General features: G+C 41.3%; 1 protein-coding gene and 1 pseudogene across 5 annotated transcripts in view; one reads left to right on the top strand and one right to left on the bottom strand.

Annotated features, from left to right (window-relative positions):
- The window catches only part of LOC144687701 (zinc finger matrin-type protein 1-like), a 112,944-nt gene that overhangs the window by 35,574 nt on the left and 60,587 nt on the right, over window positions 1-16,783 (top strand). The window contains exon 2 of one of the 4 annotated variants that reach the window (XM_078554156.1): window positions 7,039-7,134. The exons of 2 other annotated variants lie outside the window; for them this stretch is intronic. The gene's annotated coding sequence lies outside the window, so the exon portion shown is untranslated. The remainder of the gene's footprint in view (window positions 1-7,038; window positions 7,135-16,783) is intronic. One more of the 4 variants, XM_078554164.1, reaches the window with a different exon arrangement.
- Window positions 1-16,783, bottom strand: part of LOC144687802 (large ribosomal subunit protein eL31 pseudogene) — a 647,000-nt pseudogene that overhangs the window by 586,603 nt on the left and 43,614 nt on the right. The gene's annotated exons all lie outside the window — the stretch shown is intronic.

Here is a 16,783-nt window from a genome sequence, read left to right as displayed (position 1 = left end):
TGAATGGTGTAACTGGACTTCTCGTAGCCTGGTAACTGGTTCATTATTAGCTTTGATAATGGTATAGTAATCAGGGTAATAATCCATATGATTCATTGGCTACATTGTCAGTGCCCTATTCCAGAAATAAACTGTAGCAGATAGCTTGCTTTGTTCCCACAACTGGTAACTGCAAAAATTGAATAACAAGAGTCATGTCCCTGATTGTGGAAATTGCAACATGCTAACGAGAGATGTTTTTTATGAATATTCAAGAATAATAACCAGCTGCAGCATATGACATGTCTCCAAAACTGAGATTGACTGGATAAGCCATGAGTGAGGAAGTTATGCTGATCCCATAAATGGAAATTTACCATACTTGGCTAGATTTATGTAGAATGTACAGCATGGAGATGGGCCATTTGGCTCGATTGTTCTATGCCAGAGTTGGTGCTCCAAATAAACCTCCCCCATCTCTTTGCCTAATCCTGGCCACACTATATTCCTTTTATAAACATGCCTACAAAAACAAGAGTTCATGTCATTTTTTGCAGCTCAAAAAAAAATCACTGTTCCCTCTTAAGTAATCAGTGTGGGAGTAATTATTAGGCAGAAGTGTCATCAGTGGGTCAAATGATGTCACAAACGACAAACAAAGGTTGAGCTGTTTATAACAGTTATTTCAACACTAAGATGAAATTATTGCTGGTAAATTAATGCCATGTAAACATCTCTTTTTGCAGTACATATTTTGGACTTGGTGGGGACAGTTCTATTCTCGCTGAGTTAGGTGGACAGTAAGCAGGACACACCGTGAAGTTGTAAAACTAACGTAATCACTGCAAATATTACCAGAATTTACCCTGTAGGTAATTACAGAAAATTAACACAGGTAGTGTATGTTATGCTGCTTCAAAAGGGAAGACACTAGTGCAATTAAAAATCCCCTCTTCATAGGTAAGGCTTCAAAGTGATTGAGAGACCACAAAGCAACTTGGGCTGCAAAAATTCAGGGAAAAATATCATTTTAAATATATATCTTTCTGTTTTAAACCTGGGTACGCTGAACAGAGTGCAAATAACTAGTCATGCAATTGAATACAATCCCCATAACCAACTTGTGAGTTGAAAAAAAAGTTGTGAATGCTGGAAACCTGAAATAAAACCAGTAAATGCATTACAACCTATTGCAGGATGGGTTAATAACAACTTGCATTTATATCACACCTTTAAAGTAACAATCACCCTATGTACTTCACAGTTCGGGGTAAGGAAGGTGTCTGGAAGTGCTGTCAAAGAGGTAGATTTTAAGGAGGATTTTGGAAGTGGGGACATATGAAATGAAGGGGTTTAAGATTGGGCGTTCTACCTTGATGTAGCAAGATGGCCAAAGGTTTGCTTCCAGCTCGGTAGGCCAGTCTTGGAGAGTGCAGGCAGAGCTCATAGAGACTGCAAAGTCAGGGAGGGGTCATGAAGGCATTTGAAGACAAGCGATTTTGATGTGGTTGCATTGGGACTAGCCAGCGAGATACAGCAAAGATTGGCTAATAAGCATGCAGGATTTTGTAAGGCACAGGAGGTGGGCAGTGCAGTCCTGAATGAAATGGAATTTATACAGTTTTGAGCAGGGAAATTCGGAAACATTGTGGGAATGGATGTTTTTAAAAATATTTTGGGGAATATTGTGTTATTCTGTAAAGAAGGCTGAGTGTCTGTGTGTGTGAGATTTAATTAAGCTGCGCAACAGGTTGATAGGAGTCAGGTCGTCTGGATGTTTGGAAACATGAAAAGGTTAAAGGTGTTAAGTTTGAGGTACAAGTAAATAGGTTAGATCTAACATTTCCATTTTTGGATAAGTTGAGCAGTTGTTTGAATTTCAAAGGGGAATCAGAGGTAACAAGGAAAATGTTTGCATCTTGCAGGAGTTCATAGGTAAACAAGTAATGGGGATATTATATTTTTATTGACCAGAAAGCAAAGATGAGATGGAATCATGAAAGATCTTATATTTGGAAGGGTTTGAGTTTCAATGGGGTATGAGAACAATGGGACTGAGATGAAAGGGGAAAAAGGTATATAGAAGATATTATGGATAACTGTTGAGGGGGAGAGAGCTAGAAATAGCTATTGAGCTGATGAGCTATTGAGCTGGATAGTTGTCAAGCCGTTAAGCTGGAGATTGCTGGAGCTGTTTGAGCTATTGAGAAGTCTTGTGCTGCAGCAAGCAGTTTGATCCCGAAGTGATTTCCATAGCAAAGTGGAAGGGGTACAGGTCATTTTGAAGTACAGCAGTCTGCCTTGTGTGATAGTACTGGATAGCTTATTTAAATATCTATAAGGGAGTGTTGCCTAGAAAGTATTTATTTATGGAATTGACCATGTAGAGAGTTTTGGGGAAAGTTTTGTAAGACTAACCTTGATTGTGTAACTGTAATCTTGTGTGTTTAAATTTTCTTTTTTTTGTTAATAAAACTTTTACTTCTAATTTTTAAAAACCCAGAAGTGTCACTGGACCTCTTACTCCTGAGGTTGGTACATCGTCTTCCCATTATTAGAATACAAAAAAAAGGTTGTGCCCCGTAAGCCAAGTTACCCTCTGGGATTTTGGTTTGCGCAGCAATTAACAGCGGCTGTAGTCATAACAACATAAAATTTGGAGGTAACCAAGGTTGTCAGCCAAGCAATAGAATACACATCTGACAATTACTTGCAAGCTGTAAGGAGAACAGTGAATGCTGAAAATCTGAAATAACACTGGCAAATGCTGGAAATGCACTATAGCCTAACTACTCTAATAGTTATTAGAGTAATAACTATTTGCATTTATATTACACCAGTGTTGGATAAAGGGAACCTGTAGATGTGGATTTCCAGAAAGCACTTGACAAGGTGGCACATGAAAGGCTACTACACAAACAAGAGCTCATGGTGTTGGAAGTAACATAACATGGATAGAGGCTTGGTTAGCTAACAGGAAACAGAGTAGGGATAAATGGGTCATTTTTGGGTTGCCAAGATGTAACAAGTGGAATGCCACAGGAATCAGTGCTGGTGCCTCAACCATTTACAATCTGTATCTTTGACTTAGATGAAGGGACCAAATTATGGTTGCTAAGTTTGCTGATGATGCAAAGATAGGTAGAGAATAAGTTGTGAGGAGAACATGAGTCTGCAAAGGGATATAGACAAGTTAAGTGAGTGGGCAAAAATGTGGCAGTTGAAGTATAATGTGGGAAGATGTGAACTTGCCTACTTTGGACAAGAATAGAAACGCAGCATATTATTTTAATGGAGAGAGATTGCAGAACTCAGTACAGAGGAATCCTGGTGTCCTGATATTTGAATCACAAAAAGTTAGCATGCAGCTACAGCAAGTGATCAGGAAGGCAAATGGAATGTTATTGTTTATCACAAGGGGAATGAAATTTAAAGTAAAGAATTTTTGGTACATTTGTACAGGGCATTGGTGAGATCATATCTGGAGTACTGTGTACAGTTTTGGTCTCCTTATTTAAGAAAGGATAGAACTGCAATGTAGCAGTGCAAAGAAGGTTCACAATACTGATTCCTGGAATGAGGGGCGTTATCCTATGAGAAGGGTTGGACAGGTTGGGCCTGTATCCATTGGAGCTTAGAAGGATGAGAGGTGATCTTAATGAAACATACAAGATCCCGAGGGGACTTGATAGGGTAGACGCTGAAAGGATGTTTCCCCTTGTTGGCAAGAGAAGAACTAGTGGACACAGTTTAAAAATGAGTCTCGCATTTAAGACTTGGATGTGAAGAATTTTTTTTCTCATAGAGGTTCATTCGTCTGTGGAATTCTCTTCCTCAACAGAGGAGACGAGGTCATTGAATATTTTTGAGGCTGAGTTGGATAGATTCTTGACTGACAAGGGAGTCGAAGGGTATAGTGGATAGACAGGAAAGTAGAGTCCACAATCAGATCCGCCATGATCTTATCAAATGGCGGAACAGGCTTGAAAGGCCAAATGATCATCATCTGCTCCCAATTCATTTGTTTGTATGTTGACATAGCAAAATGCCCCAGACATTTCACAGTTCAGGGTTTTTTCAGCAGCAGGAGATACTCTGGTGTGGATTTTCAGCCAAACAGGATGGTGTGCTGTAAAAATTTGTGGCTCATCCAGAGTTTGATGTCAGAGGGAATATTCAACACTATGGCAGTGCCATGGAATTATGTGGAAAAGGAGGAGTAAAGCCATATAGTGTTTTGCCATACACAAGGAAACTGGGATGAAATGGTGGTGTAGTGGCAGTGTCACTGCACTAATAATCCAGAGGCTCTGGGGACATGGGTTCACATCCCACCACAGCAGCTATTATTATTCAATTAATAAATCTGGAATATAAAGCTAGTCACAGTACTGGTGACCATGAAAACTATCGTTTGATTGTTGTAAAAATCCATCTGGTTCATTAGTGTCCTTTAGGGGAGGAGATTCTTACCTGATCTGGCCTACATGTGATTCCAGACCCATAGTAATGCGGCTGACTCTTAACTGCCCTCTGAAATGGCCTAGCAAGCCACTCAGTTCAGGTACAATTAGGGATGGGCAGCAAATGCTTGCCTTGCCATTGGTGCCCACATCCCATAAAAGAGCAATTAAGTGGAGAATATGATTGGCCTGTTTCTTTTCATGCGGCAGTGTACGTATTACATTATATAGAAGTGACCATGTACGTATTGGAGGAGAAAACATTAGAAGCAAAGTTAGGAGAAATAGAAATAGAACTATGAGGGAATATTTCAACAAAGGGGTGGTGTGGAAGAGAATAATGTGGTTGAGTGGTGTCAGAGATGCAGTGTTTTGGATGAGGCATTAAACCAAGGTGGCATTTACCTTTTCAGATGTTTGCAGAATATCCCACAGCACTGTTTGGAAGAAGAGCATTGGAGTTCTCCCCACTGTCCTGAACAATATTTATTTCTCAATCAACACCTAAAAGCAGATAATCTGGTCATTGTCACATTGCTGTTTATGGGAGCTTTCTGTGTACAAATTGGCTGCTCTGTTCCCTACATTACAACAGTGACTACACTTTAGAAGGACTTCATCAACTGTACTGCACTTTGGCACAACCTAAAATCATGAAAAGCACTATATAAATACAAAACTGGAGTAATTGTAGAGAGGGAGACTTTCTTTTTAGCCTGTCTAACCAGATTTGACAATGGATGTCTGTTTGTTGTGCATCTTAAATACAAAAGCTTGTGGCTGTCTTGATTTGAAGATGTGAAGGGATTGTTATACTGGATGAATGAAAGGTGGGGGCATTGGGAGTTTTTGTGGAGAAGAGGATATCAAAATATGAGGGCAAGACAGCAGATAAATAATTTGATGGAGTCAGGTGGGTCAGGGAAGAGATTTGGAAATAGTTCCAGGGTAACCAAGCTTGGGGGACTAATTTAGTCTCAGAATGGAGGATAACTGGAGGGGTTGGGGATGGAACTCATTGAAACTATTCTGATTGTGCCCTAAGTGTTCCTACCACTTGTAATTTTCTCCCTCCCTTTCCCGTCTATCAAAGTGAATTTTGACAGAAATCAATAAACCATTAAAATTGCAGGTTTTGCTACATGTCGGCCAAAGTAACATATCTTTTTCAAATTCTGATCAATTTGCTGTACATTTCCAACATTATCTGGTTTTATTTGCTGTCTGTGAGTTACAGAATCATGGAGTCATTTGACTCCCATTGTGCCTGTGCCATATTTTAGTAAGTGCTACCCATTAGTGCTATAGCCCTTCTTGTCGTAAGTAAAATCCAATTCCCATTTGAAACTTACTCATGAATCTGCTTCCTCCACCTTTTCAGGCAGCACATTCCAGATCACCTTAACAGTTTGTTAAGCTTTTTTAATAAAAATTCCCCCCTCTTCCACCTGGGCTTTTTTCCCAATTATTTATAACCTGTATCTTCTGGTTACCAACCCTCCTGCCAATTGGAACATTTACACAGTAAATCTTTCATATTGCATCATTATGCTGTAGCTTCAAATTCTGATAACAGTATTGTTATTGCGGTGCCAGAGCCAAAATGATTTTACTTGCACTAGTGTTTCTCAGAACAGCCAACCTAAGAAGAATACTTCTGGTAATAAAATTAAAATTTACAATTTCTTACATAATGTGATAATCTTCACAAGTTAGAATCTTCATAGAATAGCTTATGAATGATAAAGTAAGTTATTGTCAGCTTTATGTATATTAATTATATACATCTAGCCATGACTCATTCCATTTTGAAAATATTCATCTTTATAATAAATTATGCAAGTGAAGAAAATCAGTTAAAACTGCTTTATGATATGGAAATATATTTTATAAGGAAATATTCTTAATTTGATCGACTCCACATACAAATTAGATGCTGTCATCTAATGGTGCGTGGTCAGGTGACATTGCCCCAACCCACTCTATTGTTAATGTTGCACAGTTTTTCGTCGCATGAACGGCTGTTATGCTCCATAACAGAAATAACTAACATCTTTGCTCATTGGTTTCACAGTCCTTGTAAGCATTGTAGAGAAGCTCTTCAAATTCGTTATGTTGTTTATAAAATTATACATTTTCTTCTTTCATCAAGTTGCCATCATTTTGGCCACCAGCCTCCCTTGGTCAGTTCAGCCAGTTAACTCCACCTAAGTTGTTAACTAGTGCAAGCTCTCGGTGTCAAAATTATATGGATCTTTTCCCGTAACCAAGTTGTGCCATATGTCTGTACTTGCTTTATCACTTGTGAAGCATGTGCCAAGGTCAACAAAAGATCTCAGCACAATTGGCTAATGTGCTGAAAGACACTTCTCATTTCTCATTCTCAAGGGTTTTGATACTCAGTCATCTTAGGCAAATGGGAACATGAATTCCTGGCTCGCCATAGAAAAATTTCATTTGTAAATCAGAAGGGGAAACTGAATGTTAGGCAGAGAATGATCCGAGGAATAGCCCTTCATCCGCTGTAGTCAATTTGTATTATTGATAGTGAGGACCTATCAAAATCTGCAGTTGCAGTCACAAGTCTGTTGTTCAGCTTTCAGGTTCAATAGCTAGTTTGGTGACATCTGCAATTTGTTCCAGGTGTGTGACTGTAGCATTGACGTCTTGACGAGTACTTAGGTGGAATTAGGTATGTAGTTTTTTAGTTTACTTCTCCTTTGTTTAGAGTATAATGATAGTTTGTTAGTTGACAGTTTGACTACAGTCTTTCAAAGGACCAGCAAAGATCTTATCGTGGAGTTACATGGGACTACACTGGATATACAGCACAGAAACAGGCCATTCAACCCAACCATTCCATGCCAGCATCTGTGCTCCACTCGAGCCTTTTCCTGTATTTCCTAATCTAAATCTATCAGCATAACTCTGTATTCCTTTCTCCCTCCTATGCGTGTTTAGCCTGTCTTTAAATGCATCTATATTATTCCCTTCAACCACTCCTTATGGCAGTGATTTCCACATTCTCACCATTATTTGGGTAAAACAGTTTCTTCTGAATTCTCTATTGGATTTCTTGGCGGCCGTCTTATATTGATGGCTTCTGGTTATGTTCTTCCCCACAAGGATAAATATTCTCTGTGTTTATCCTCTGATACCCCTTAATCATTTTAAAGTTTTCTATTAGATCAGCCTTCTTTTTTCAAGAGAAGAGAGACCTTGCATGTTGGAACTCTTTAAATGCTTTCAAAATTTCTTTGGATCTCTGCTATGTACTACTAAGTGTAGTTTAGAAGATAGTATTATATACAAAAGATGGCGGATTACCACTCATGTGAATTTGTCCCACTGAATAATGTGGGGGGAGAATCATTACATTTTATAATGAATTTTTTGTATGAATCTTTTTCACATAAAGGTGAAGAATGTTAATACTAAGGAATATAACATTTTTCATTATAAGCATCTATTGGTGGTATCAATTATTTCTAAGCTAAATATAAAATATAGTTAGATGAAGAATAAAGTTTCTTTGCATCAACTATAGAAGAGCTACTATCAGTAGAGAGGGCATTAAACTAAATAGTTGATGGGAGGGATCACGTGAGGGAAAATGTGGTAAATTAAAGGGAAAGGCCAAAGTAATAGAGCAAGGTGGCAATAAGAGTAATAATCAGAGCATGGCAGGATGGGACAGTGTACGAACATAAGAGTGCGTGAGCAGATTAGGCCAGAGTTGGCAAAAAATAGTGAAAAGACAGAACAAAAGGCTTTGTATCTGAATGTGGGTAACATTTGTAACAAATGGATGAATTGACAGCTCAAATAAAAATAAACATATGACCTGATAGCCTTTACAGAGACGTGGTTGCAATGTGACCAAGACTAGGACCTGAATATTCAAGGGTACATGACATTTAAAAAGGACAGGAAGCTAATAAAAGGTGGCGGGGTCACTCTGTTAATTAAGGATGCCATTAGTAGAGTAATGAGAGATGACCTTAGTTCTAAAGATCAAGTTGTAGAATCAATTCGGATAGAGGTGAGAAATAACAAAGGTAAGAAGTTACTTGTGGGAGGAGTTTATAGGTCCCCTAATAATAACTACACTGTAGGACAGAATGTATAGGAGGAAATAATGGGAGCTTGTAAGAAAGGTACTGCAATAATCTTGGGTGATTATAATCTACATTGGATGAATCAGATTGGCAAAGGTAGCCTGGAAGATGAGTTTGTAGAGTGTTTTGGGGACAATTTTTTAGAGTAGCAAGTTCTGGAGCCAACCAGAGAGCAGACTATTCTTGACCTGGTATTTATGCACTGAGACAGGATTAGTTAATTACCCCGTGGTGAAGGACCCAGTAGGTAGCAGTGATCCTAATATGATTGAATTTCACATTCAATCTGAGGGTGAGAAGAGTGAGTTAAGACCAAGCGTTTTAAACTTAAATAAAGGCAATTACAAGGGTATGAAGACAGAGCTGGCTAATGTGAACTGGGAAATTGGGTTCAAGGGCAAGACAGTAGAGACGCAGAGGCAGGTATTTAAGGAGTTATTTCATAATAATCAGCAAAGATACATTCCTGTGAGAAAGAGAGATTCTAGGAGAAGGATGCACCATTGAGACTGACTAATGAAGTTAAAAATAATATAAAATTGAAAGAAAAAGTGTGCAATTTTGTGTAGATTAGTGATAGGTCAGAAGGTTATGCAGATTTTAAAAACTAGCAAAGAATTACTAAACAAAAATAAGGAGGAAGAAATTAGAATATGAGAGAAAGCTAGCTAGCTGTCTTTGAGATGAGTGGCTTGCTAGGCCATTTCATAGAGCAGTTAAGAGTCAACCACATTGTTGGGGGTTTGGAGTCACATGTAGGCCAGACCAGGTAAAGATGGCAGATTTCCTTCCTTAAAAGACATTAATGAACCAGACGGGTTTTTACAACAATTGATGTTAGAGTCATGGTCATCAATACGGAGACTAGTTTTCAATCCCAGATTTAATAATTGAATTTAAATTCAATTGTGATTGCACTGGAGGGAGTGCAGAGGAGATTCACCAGGATGTTGCCTGGGATGAAACATTTAAGTTATGAAGAGTGGTTGGATAGACTTGAGTTGTTTTCATTGGAGCACAGAAGACTGAGGGGCGACCTGATCGAGGTGTACAAAATTATGAGGGGCATGGACAGGGTGGATAAGGAGCAGCTGTTCCCCTTAGTTAAAGGGTCAGTCACGAGGGGACATAAGTTCAAGGTGAGGGGCAGGAGATTCAGGGGGATGTGAGGAAAAACCTTTTTACCCAGATGGTGGTGACAGTTTGGAATGCACTGCCTGGGAGGGTGGTGGAGGTGGGTTGCCTCACATCCTTTTAAAAAGTACCTGGATGAGCACTTGGCACGTCATAATATTCAAGGCTATGGGCCAAGTGCTGGTAAATGGGATTAGGTAGGTAGGTCAGGTGTTTCTCACGTGTTGGTGCAGACTCGATGGGCCGAAGGGCCTCTTCTGCACTGTGTGATTCTGTGATTGTGATTCTGTGATTGTGATTCTGTGATTGTGATTCTGTGATCTGCTCTGGCGGGATTTGAGCCTCTGTCCCCAAAGCATTAGCCTCAGCCTCTGGATTGCACGTTCAGTGACATTACCACTATGCCACAGATGAAAATCTGGCCCATTATGTCCATTAAATATAATTTTATCCCCTTTTCAACAATCCACAGGCAGTTTCATTTGATTCGTTCCTAGTGTCAAATGTTTGGAAGAAATGGTAATAACATTTGTGATATTTTTTCAATTTTAAAAGCCCATTTCATGGCCATTTGGCCACTATCAAGGCAGGCAATCAATTAACATTAATGCTAGAAGATGGGGCTGAACTTTCCCACCCCGACACGGGGACAGTGCGTGTCGGACAGGTAGAAGAAAATTTCAGAGGCTAGGAATCCTGCGACGAGTAACTCACCTCCTGACTCCCCAAAGCCTATCCACCATCGACAAGGCACAAATCAGGAGTGTGATGCAATACTTCCCACTTGCCTGGATGAGTGCAGCCCCTACAACACACGATGGTTGACACTGTCCAGGACAAAGCAGCCTGCCTGATTGGCACCACATCCAAAAACATTCACTTCCTCCTCCACCGACGCACAATAGCAGCAGCGTGTACCGTCTACAAGATGCGCTGCAGGAATTCACCAAGACTCCTTAGACAACACCTTCCAAACCCACGACCACTACCATCTAGAAGGACAAGGGCAGCAGATAGATGCGAACACCACCACCTGGAAGTTCCCCTCCAAATCACTCACCATCCTGACTTGGAAATATATCACCGTTCCTTCACTGTCACTGGGTCAAAATCCTGGAACCCACTTCCTAACAGCACCGTGGGTGTACCTACACCACATGGACTACAGCGTTTCAAGAAGGCAGATCACCTCATGGGCAAAGAGGGTTGGGCATTAAATGCTCGTCCAGCCAGTGAAGCCCACATCCAGTGAATGAATGAAAAAAGACGTGCAATTGCCTGCATAGAAAGTTGATCTAAAGTTGCAGCATTTCTTCAGTTTCTCAATTTGAAATGAAATTGGTGTCATGGATGACACCTCAGAAGTAATTTTTAACTCACTTATGGTTAATTACAGAAACAGTGTGCAGATCCCAAATTACCACAACCTAAATTCTACAGCAAACTACCCAATAAATCTAAGATAATAGCAAAAAACTGCGGATGCTGTAAATCCAAAACAAAAGTACCTGGAAAAACTCAGCAGGTCTGGCAGCATCTGCGGATAGGAGCACAGTTAACGTTTCGAGTCCGAATGACCCTTCAACAGAACTAAGTAAAAATTCTAGAATAGAATTTCTGTGCTCCTATCCGCAGATGCTGCCAGACCTGCTGAGTTTTTCCAGGTATTTTTGTTTTTGTACCCAATAAATCTGTTTTTTCCAATATTTCATAGATACTTTACTTCATAAATGAAAGACCAAGAACCAGGAATCAGGAGTCGGGCCACTTTCCTGCATTGTGATTCTGCCTCCTTGGTGTGCCCACCCACCATATTATCCCCCCACAGAGTCAGGGGCTGGCTGGAGCTAGGGCTGCTGCCTCCTAAAGTAGTGCAGAAGTCCTACCCCATTCCTGTTGCCAGCTGTTTTGATCTGCACAGGTAAGTAGGTGGGTCACAAGGCCCCTCCAGCACTCCCAACCTTGTTGGCTCCATTGCGGGAGTGGGCATTTTCCCCTGCAATTTTGATGGAATCGGGCTGGCTTCCGAAGGTGACATGGTTTATGTAAGCTCTGTGGTGCCCTGAACCATGGGGAAACCTTAGTCTGGATTCGAGAAACTTTTGATAGGTTAGTTCAAAAGGTGTTGGCAACTTCACATGCCATAGTGAAATGTTGTATGATAAGTTAATAATGTTTTTAATGCAGTGATTAATGATAGGGCTTTGTTCTTAAATGATAAGTGACCATTAAATTGACCAGCATTGTGAAAGTGGAAAAGTGTTCAGACGCACTAGAGTACGTCATTCACTGGATCACATGGTCTTCTGCATTGAACAGCATTCATATTCAGATTTGACTGTTACTTGTCCCCTGTAATTTAATCCTTTCTTTGATGACAGCTCAGACACCTGTTCACCTGATCTTGAGCTTGAACAGATGGATGAGGTCTTTGACAGCTTATACATCTGTCCCTCTGCTTTTAAACTTGAACAGACGGCTGAGGCCTTTCAATGACTTCAAAGGTTTTAACGTATTCAGCTCTGGAGGCTTTGTTTATATAACCATGCAATGCAATCCCATTAGGAATGCTTGACTGAGCTCCAAGCTCCACAAATGCATTCAACTTAGCACAGGTTGTTGTTACAGTCATTCACTAGAATCTCATTATGCATTCTTGACTGAACTCCACTAATGGATTCAGTTTAGCATGGGTTATTGGCACAGCTGTCAAGGGGACTGAGAGTTTGATTACCTTAACCGTTTTATGAGTGTCTCGAGGACTTTCCCACGTTATTTTAGGACTTGAGCGGATGCTGAGTTGGGGTGTATGGGATGGGTGAAACGTGCATGAAGGATGAGTGGGGCATGGGACATGCAGCGGATATGGGGAGCATGGGGGGGAATGGTGTGTAAGGTGGGTGGAGGTTAGGGGGAATCACACTCTTTACATAATGGGCCGATGTCCCAAGGAATGGAGGTGAGCCTTCTAACCTGGCCTCCTCAGCAGCCACCCACCTCCGTTCCCACTTCTGCACTGCTTCAGGAGGCAGCAGCCCTAGCTCCAGCCGGCCCTCACTCGGGGGGATAATGTGGTGGGCGGGCACACCAAGAAGGCAGAATCCCAATGTCGAGGAGTGGCCCGACACCTGATTGATGGCTCAAAGGGGAAAATCTGGTCTATGGTCTATCATTTATGGATTAAAATATCTATGAAATATTGAAAAAAAACAGATTTATTGGATAGCTTGCTGTAGAGTTTAGGTTGCAGTAATTTGGGATCAGCACAGTGTTTCTGTAATTAACCGTAAGCGAGTTAAAAACCACTTCTGAGGTATCATCCGTGACAGCAATTTCATTTCAAATTGAGAAATTGAAGAAATGCTGTAATTTTAGATCTACTTCCTATCCAGGCAATTGCACAAAGCAGCATTTTACAGTTAATTGTACAATGAATACTCATCTTGTTAAAGATTAGGATGTAATCCCATTTATGTCTGTTGGCATGTGGTCACGTCAGCTGTCTGGGGATTTTATAGTGTGGGTGTAAAAAGTCCCATGACTCTATCTCAAGTAGAGTTCTCTCAGTGTCCTGACAAACATGCATTCCTCAACCAACAATATGGAAACAGATTATTTTGATCATTTATCTCATTTCTGTTTGTGGGACGTTGCTGTGCACAAATTGGGTGCCACCGATCCCTACATTATGACAGTGAATACACTTAAAAAGGTCAGTCATTGACACTAAAGCGCTTTGGGATGTCCTAAGGTCAGAAGGATTCTTTATAAATGTAAGTATGTTCTTTCTTTAAATCTGTCCTTATACTTGTAAAATTATCAAAACTCAATTGAGGCAAGTTACACTACATGTGCTATTTTGCAATCATTATCTGGTTTGATTAGTTGGATGTCTAACACGTATGAAAACCCAGAGCTTTGAAGAAGAGTCATATGGACTTGAAACTCGGGGAGAGAGACTGCGAAGCTCTTAAGCAAATTGATATAGAGAGTGACAAGGTATTGGAGGTGTTGGCAGGCTTAAAAGTGGACAAATCTCCAGGTCTGGATGATTTGTGTCCCAGACTGCTGAGGGAGGCAAGGGAGGAGATCGCAGGGGCTCTGACCCAAATTTTTAATTCCTTTCTGGCCACGGGTGAGGTGCCAGAGGACTGAAGAACAGCTAATGTGGTTCCGCTATTTAAGAAGGGTTGTAGAGATAAGCCAGGGAACTACAGGCCAGTGAGTCTCACGTCAGTGGTAGGGAAACAATTGGAGAAAATTCTGAAGGAGAGAATCTATCTCCACTTGGAGTGGCAAGGTTTGATCAGGGATAGTCAGCATGGCTTTGTCAGAGGAAGGTCATGCCTGATCGAATCTTTTGAGGAGGTGATCAGGTGTGTAGATGAGGGTAGTGCAGTTGATGTAGTTTATATGGATTTCAGCAAAGCCTTTGACAAGGTCCCACATGGGAGACTTTTAAGAAGGCAAATGCACATGGGATACAGGATAATTTGATAAGCTGGATTCAAAATTGGGTTAGTTGTAGGAGACAGAGGGTGATGACAGAAGGTTGCTTTAGTGACTGGAAGCCCGTGTCCAGTGGCATACCACAGGGATCTGTGCTGGGTCCCCTATTATTTGTCATTTATATAAACGACATAGATGACTCTGTGGGGGGTAGGATTAGTAAGTTTGCGGATGACACAAAGATTGGCCGGGTGGTTAACAGTGAGGTTGAGTGTCTTAGGCTACAGGAAGATATAGACGGGATGGTCAAATGGGCAGATAAGTGGCAGATGGAATTTAACCCTGAAAAGTGTGAGGTGATACACTTTGGAAAGAGTAATTTGACAAGGAAGTATTCAATGAACGGCATGACACTAGGAAGTTCTAAGGAACAAAGGGACCTTGGCGTGTGTGTCCATCGATCTCTGAAGGCGGAGGGGCATGTGAGTGGAATGGTGAAAAAGGCATATGGGATACTTGCCTTTATCAATCAAGGCATAGATTACAAAAGTAGGGAGGTCATGTTGGAGTTGTATAGAACCTTAGTGCGGTCACAGCTGGAGTACTGTGTGCAGTTCTGGTCACCACATTATAGGAAGGATGTAATTGCACTGGAGGGGGTGCAGAGGAGATTCACCAGGATGTTGCGTGGGATGAAACATTTAAGTTATGAAGAGAGGTTGGATAGACTTGGGTTGTTTTCGTTGGAGCAGAGAAGACTGAGGGGCGACCTGATTGAGGTGTACAAGGTTATGAGGGGCATGGACAGGATGGATAGGGAGCAGCTGTTCCCCTTAGTTGAAGGGTCAGTCACAAGGGGACATAAGTTCAAGATGAGGGGCAGGAGGTTTAGGGGGGATGTGAGGAAAAACTTTTTTACCCACAGGGTGGTGACGGTCTGGAATGCACGCCTGGGAGGGTGGTGGAGGCGGGTTGCCTCACATCCTTTAAAAAGCACCTGGATGAGCACTTGGCACGTCATAACATTCAAGGCTATGGGCCAAATGCTGGTAAATGGGATTAGGTAGGTAGGTCAGGTGTTTCTCACATGTCGGTGCAGACTCGATGGGCCGACGGGCCTCTTATGCACTGTGAGATTCTGTGAAACATCAATTCTGTTTCTCTTTCCACAGAATGCTGCGAGACCTGAGTTTTTCCGCATTTTCTGTTTTTATTTCATATTCCCTTGTTAATAGGCCATGATTCTGTCCTTTTATATTCAATTAACAAGATATGGATTAGCTGGTTACATCATTGGATTGTGCTTTTAGCAGCTACACTATCATGGAGACTTTTAAGACAACTGGCAGAAGAACCAAACTGGAGATGATAGGTTTTTTTCACACAACGTATTGTTGTGATCTGGAATGTTGTGCCTTTAACAGTGGTGGAAGCAGGTTCAGAGTTAACTTTCATAAGGTGATTGGATGAATACTTGAAGGGAGAAGAAATTCACAGGGCTATGGGGAAAGAGTGGACAAGTAAGACCAATTTGATTGTTCTTTACAATAGCTGTTACAGGCACAATGTGCCAAATGGCCTCCTCCTGAGCTATATTTTTTATTCGTTCTTGAGATGTGGGCGTTGCTGACTGGGCCAGCATTTATTGCCCATTATCTGATTATGGCTGCAGTGTTACAATACAAGTAAACCAGTGTCGTTGTATGGCACAGATTATGCCCCTTGTAGAATAAACCTTTTGCTGGGGATTGATCCTTGGCTTTGTATTAATTAATTCTGTGGTTAGGTAACCATCAAAAGTCTCAAATTAAAGCAGTGATATGCTTACTTTTGGAATCAGTCATAAAATCACAAATATTGTGTACCTAGTGCTAAAAGTGCGTCCATTTATATTCACATTTATATCAAAATTCAAGCTACTGCCTCCCAGTGAGCCCATTGTCAGTTAGGTTGGTTCAGGGTTCACTGGTTCCCTATCCCTGTTCAAACTGTATCATGCCTCCATTCACTAGCTGCCGACTCCATCCCTCCTCCCTGGCCACAGTCTGAGATTAAGCCAGTCTGTTCGCAACCTTGCTGTCACATTTGAACCATGAGATTCCCACCTCGTATTCGTGCCCTTACTAAGACTGCCCTTTTCCACTCCCACAACATCATCGGACTTTGCCCCTACCTCAGCTTTTCTACTGCTGAAACCTTCACTCCTGCCTTATTACCTCCAGACTCAACTATTCCAATGCAATCATGGCTGGTCTCCCACATTCTACCCTCTGTAGACTTGAGGCCATCCAAATGTCCGCTGCCTGCATCTGAACTCTCAGCAAGTCCCATTCCCCTGTCACCCCTGTGCTCGCTGATTAAAATTGGGTCCCAGTCAAGCAACAGCAAAATTCTAATCCTTGTTTTCAAATCCCTCCATAGACTGGCCCCTCCCTATCTCTGTAGTCTCCTCCAGCCCCACAACCCTCTAAAATAGCTACACTAATCTAATCCTCATCTCTTGAGCATCCCTGATTTTAATCCAATATTGGTGGCCATGCCTTCAGTTGCCTGGGCCCCAAGCTCTGGAATACACTCCCTACACCTCTCCACCTTGCTTTCCTCCTTTAAGACACTGTTTAAAACCTACCTCTTTGACCA

Source organism: Cetorhinus maximus, chromosome 1, assembly GCF_964194155.1.
Source record: "Cetorhinus maximus chromosome 1, sCetMax3.hap1.1, whole genome shotgun sequence".
In the NCBI taxonomy this organism is placed as follows: Eukaryota; Metazoa; Chordata; class Chondrichthyes; order Lamniformes; family Cetorhinidae; genus Cetorhinus; species Cetorhinus maximus.
This window is presented reverse-complemented; position numbering and strand designations above follow the sequence as displayed.